This window comes from Protopterus annectens, chromosome 1.part2 (genome assembly GCF_019279795.1).
Source record: "Protopterus annectens isolate FY-2018-M chromosome 1.part2, PAN1.0, whole genome shotgun sequence".
Classification (NCBI taxonomy): Eukaryota; Metazoa; Chordata; order Ceratodontiformes; family Protopteridae; genus Protopterus; species Protopterus annectens.
In genome coordinates, this window is record NC_056727.1 from 261,252,944 (window position 1) to 261,258,943 (window position 6,000).

Here is a 6,000-nt window from a genome sequence, read left to right on the forward strand (position 1 = left end):
AAGTCTATTCCAGAGCATGGGCAGTCTCTGGGTTATGAACCTGTCCCTCCAGCATGTTCTGTTCATTGTGGTAATGAGGTTGAGGTTTCTGGAGCGTATGGTGAGGAGGGATTGGGATTTCTTTAGATGTAGCATTTCTAACAGAGCTGGATCAGACATGGCTTTGTAAGCCAACCAGAGATCACCTCTTAGTAGAAGATATGAGATGGAGAAAGATGGAGTTTTTTTGAGTCTGTCCATGTAGGACATGTGTTTAAGGCATAGGATCCTCTTCATGAGGTACTTTTGTGGCCTCTCCAGCTGTTGCAGGTGTCTAGTGAGGCACTTGCTAAATGGGGCATTATACTCGATGATTGGCCTAATGAGGGAAGAGCAGAGAGAAATGATGACCTCTTTCTTCCTGGATGCAAAACCCTTGGTAACAAGATGTGCCACATAGGACTTTCTGACCACAGTGGCAATGTGGTGGCCGAAGGAGAGGTTGCTGTCAACCTGTGTCCCTAGATCTCTTATAATGCCTTCAGTGTTCAGTAGGCTCCCATCAATGTGGTAATTAGTGGGAACAGAGTTTTTCCCAAAGGGGATGATGACACATTTTTTGGCATTAAGCTTAAGGCCATAGTTTCAACACCAGTCATTGGTCTCAGTGAGACCTTTCTGTAGGATGTCTGCATCACTTAGGGAATTAATAATGGATCCCAGCTTGCAGTTGTCTGTGAACTTGGTCAACCTGAGTCCCTCGGTGTTGGCCTGGACTTCTGAGAAGTAGATGCCAAACAGGAGAGGACCCAGGACCAATCCCTGTGGGACTCCACTTGTGACTGGTCAGCATTCTGACTTGGAGTCCGCTACTTTCACACTGTGGGTTCTATCTGTGAGCCAGTTTGCAACCCACCTAACGATATAGGGGTTGATGCCTAGTTTGGTGAGTTTATCAATAATTCCTAAATGAGGAATGGTATCAAAGGCCTTGGCCAGATTGAGGTAGGCTGTATGAACTGCCTTACCCTCTTCCACAGCTCTGATGACTGACTCAAAGAAGTCAACCAGGTTGAGCAAGCATGATCTACCTTTCACAAAACCAAATTGCGTGGGATCTAGAGTTTGGAGATTCCCTATATCCTTGTTAATTATGTCCATGACAATGTGCTCTGTAGCCTTACATATCAGACTCGTCAGGCTAATGAGGTGATAATTCCCAGGGTCTGTAGTTGCGCCTCCTTTATGGAGAGGGATGAATGTAGCAGTGTGCCATTCGGTAGGGACAAAGCCTGAGGTGAGGCTGTGAGTGAACAGGGCACATAGATGTGGTGCCAGTTCACTTTGTAATTCATGTAGAACACAGCCAGGGATATTGTTCGGTCCCATGGATGCAGCTTTAACCTGTGCTGCAGTAATGCTGGGTGCCTGGCATTCTTCCAGTATTGAGATTGGTCCTTTGGGGGTAAAGGTGGCACTGAATCTGTTGGCCAGTATGTTGGCAATATCTGTTGACTCAGTATAGGAGGTACCATTGTGGAGATTCTTGATATACCTATAGAAGGCTTTGTGGTTATTTTTTGTGTCTGCCACAATTCTGTCTTCATAGTTGGCTTTGGAGTTTTTGATGAGGGATCTCAACTTTTTGTTGAGGCTAATAAGAAATTTTTCCAGTCTTGGGACTTCACCTTTTTCTGCAACAGTTTCTTCCTTCTGTTGTAGAGTTTATTAATGGCAGGGGACAATAACTGCTTAATAACCCTTCCATGTATTCAAACCATGCACCTACTGCACATAAGGCTGTTACTCTACCCATTTGGCTACACGGATGCCATAAACAGAAGAGAAATAGGAGGATTGAGGATCCTTCTGTTTATGGCAATGCAGTTACTGAAATAAGATTTATACCCAAGACCTCCTCATAAACAGGTTGCGCCTACTTAGAATCTCAACTTTATACTGGAAAAGTTGATTGTTACCTTTTGAATCTGCTTACTAGACTTATTTAAGTTTCTTCACTTGGAAAACTGTACCCGTCATTGCTCTGACATCTGCAAGAAGACTATCTGTGTTGCAAGCTGTTATGGTGGGTGAACCTTACCTCATATTCTGCAGAGATAGGGTCACATTAAGAACAACCCCCTCTTTTATACCAAAGTGGTTTCCAAATTTACTTTTAATAAAACCATCAATCTCCCAGTTTCCTATCCAGAAACACAAAAAGGAAGAACGTATACTGCATATTCTAGACATGTAGAAGCAGTTCAGGTACTATTTTGACAAAACTCTTTTAGAAAAGCCGATCAGCTCTTTATTTCTTATTATGGGACAACAAGGGGACATCCTGTGTCTAAACAGACAATTTGCAGGTGTTGGTCCTCAGCTTTTGCTTTTTGTTATTCCCACCATGTCAAATCCACTCCAGTCAGCATCAAGGCTCACTTTGATAGAGCCTTTTCTTCATCAATGCCATTCTGGAAAGGTGTGGACTCGAAATATTTTAGAGACAACTACATGGTCCTCTGTGCATGCTTTTACAAATGATTGCAAACTGAACTCCTTTCCCAGGTCCACTTTGAGTTTTGCTAGGACCAGTCTTCAGTGGGGCCTGGATCCGTATCCTTCCTCCCAGCAGGTTGGACAGGCTGTGGTAATCAACCCATGTAGCCTAAAGGTTACAGCAGCAGTGGGAATGATGAATATAGTACAGCTGTGTAAGTTACACTTACCCATAACAGTAGATGTTTGAATTCCTCAATGCAGCAGTAGCTGCACCCACCCTCTATCCCCCTTCTCTTATATATAGTTATAGTTGGGATATAAACTAGGGTTCTTTATGTTTCTTCTTTATATATCTGATTGTTATCATAGTTTATTGGTTCAAAACTGTTAGGCTCTTCTCTCTCTCTCTGTATAGGCAGGAAAGTCTTAACGAAAGCTGCACTCTGATTGCTGATTTCCCTCTTCAGAAGTGAAGGTGTGGGAGGGAGATAGAGCTTTGTGAAGGTGGACGGTTGTTTTATTCTAGTCACGATACAGCCCATATAGTCAAAAGGTTACTGCATCAGTAAGGAATTTATACATCTACTGTTATGGGGTAAGGCAATTTATACAACTGTACTTTCCTTGGTCAAACTGCCTATGCATAGACCACCAGTGTCACCTCTTGAAGAACACCAGAGACACTAGAGATAACATAAAACACAGGTTAACTTCTACTGAGGAAATCAAATGAGCCTTCTTTAGCTTTGTGTGGTTAATCATACAGTTATTTGCATCATTTACTCAGTTCCTTAAATGCCAGTTTATTTATTTATTCATTGATTCGTTTGCTTGTTTGCTTATTTCTGATTTGTTAACCAGGTAAGTGAGCTGGTCTGTTGACCCTTTTCAGTCATGACCTGAGAACATTAGTTAATAAATATGTGCAAATTAAATAACTCTATTTGTCAACTAAGTGGGTAAAAGAGGAAGACAATTATGTAAATGGCAAATAAAGTTAGAATGGTAGGCTTATAATTGAAAAATATAGCATAAGGAAATTAGAAACAATACAAATTGTGTGTGTGTGTGTGTGTGTGTGTGTGTGTGTGTGTGTGTGTGTGTGTGTGTGTGTGTGTGTGTATGATGCGTTATATATATATATATATATATATATATATATATATATATATATATATATATATATATATACATATATATATATATATGTCTGTGTGTGTGTGTGTGTGTAAAAACATGTACGTAGGTGTGTGGATAAAGGTGTGTGTGCATTTGTATAAGTGCTCCTGCACAACATATCTCCTACAGAGAAATTAAAGCACTTGACAGACAAAGGCCTAAATAAATTACCTAATTTACAAATAAGGACTGACAGCATTTTAAACAAGTAAGAAGAAGTAAACAGACTGCAGTACTTACTAAACAATATGATCAAGGAATAGTAAAAATGCTATGAATATTAATTCCTTCAGAAATTTGCCATGCTATCCCATTAAGGGTCTGAAACTGAATTGTGATTTTGTATAACAGAAATAAATTTGTGTACATTGCTGAAGCTGACTTTGTTCACCGAAAATCTTGAAGTACTTTTTTTTTCATTTTCTGCAAAACTTCAGAAATATATGCAGTACCTATTTGATAGATCAAAGTGGAAAACAGAAAGTTCATTTTTCCTGCTATTTCATCCCAAAGATATGCAGTAGGTGGATTGGATACACTAAACTGGCTGTAGTTATGAATGTACATCTGTGTGGTTTGGAAGAACAACAGTGGCAGGGCTAGCCACCTAGCTGTGTGAATATTGTCCCTAGATGATGGTCACTGTAGATGTGATTCCCCAAGTCCATGTGCAAACATGAGAAAAAAAGGAGATTCAAACGGATGGATGGATTGGTACAAAGCAAACCAGCATATGTTATGGGAACTAAACATTTTTAAATAAAAAAGCAGCTAACCAAATGCTTACCACAATACAGTTTTTTCTGAGTAGATATTCTGTCCTTGTATATCTCTGTTCAACATGATTATCATTTGTGTGCATTTCACTTTTACCAGGAGGTGGAATCAGTTATAGTTTTTGATACTACGTTTTGATAGAAATACTGACTTTATGACTAAGAATCATATGTAATTTAGTGAAGGAATTGATTTACATTTGAATGGTAATGCTATGAGTTTTTATCTGGCCTCATAGCATACCACTGTAAAATTTATACAATCTGAAGTATCACTTTAGATATAAAGAAGCATAAGACCATTATGGGGATTGAGAAAGAAACCCACCACCTGTGGTAAGATCTGTGGCCAAAATGGGCTGTGATTCAGAGATGTGTTAGCCATAATTTGGAAAGGCCTCGGGCCGGATTCACGAAGGCTTGCATTGAGTCTAAGAGTAGAGTAAGACTCCAGACATCCAATATGTCTGCTGAGCGATCCAGCAACAGCCGGCAAGGGCATGCATGAGAGCTCTTAAAAACTACTCTTGCACGGACAGTGTTATGTTATGTAAATTACCTCATTTGCTGCTGAAAGCTATGCAAATTAGGTAAATTTGCAATCTAGGAAACACTAACCTGTCCGAGTTGACGCAGTTGTACCAGATTTTTGCCAATGGGGACATCCCTAATGGTCACACACTGGAGCCGTGGCTGATGACACCCATCAGAAATGCACACACACCTGAACAAGAACTCCATAATGAGGCACATGCACAAACATGAAATGTAATTGAGCGTGTGTTTGGGATGCTCAAGTCACGGTTCTGGTGGACACATCTGGTGGAGCCTTGCAGTACTCACTAACTACCTGTACCCAAATTGTCATGGTATGTGCCATGCTACACAATATGATCCTGCAAAAACAGCTGCAGCAGGAACAGCATGGGGCAGGGCCAAACAGCCCCCCACCATTGCCAAGGCCTGCACAGGCACAGCATGACTCAGAGGAGGAACAACCTGAGCCTGCCCCAGTAGGCAGAAGGAGGCGTGCCCAGTATGCCTTGGTCTTGGCAAAGAGACAACGCATAGCACATACACTGGCTCAGTAGGAACCCTGGAAATGATACCTCTCTCTCTGACTCACACATAAAATAAAAGGAATGCCTAACTTGACACTACCTGTTTCCACACATGTATAGGGAGTGTACTATGTGCATCCGACATAGGCAGTCCTGCAGCACCACCTGAGGCATGATTGCCATGTTTTAAGCAATATAAAGCAGTGCTAAGCAGCTTTTACCACTATTTAGTATATGTAAACAAAATTGCCCGAGCTAACTAGCGCAACTCCGGGCAACGTTGAGCCATGTTGGGCAATGTTGGGCAAAGTCGGGCAAAGTTGAGCAAAGTCAGGTAAACATGCTGATATCTGCTTTACTGTTCTTTAAGCAGTCTGGTCTGCCCAGCATGAAAATAAAAAGCAGTGACAGGGCTCGAACACAGGACACTGTGCACTATAGTCACAGTACTGAACCACTAAGCCATGACAGCATTACACTAGCACAGCCACAGACAATTGTAC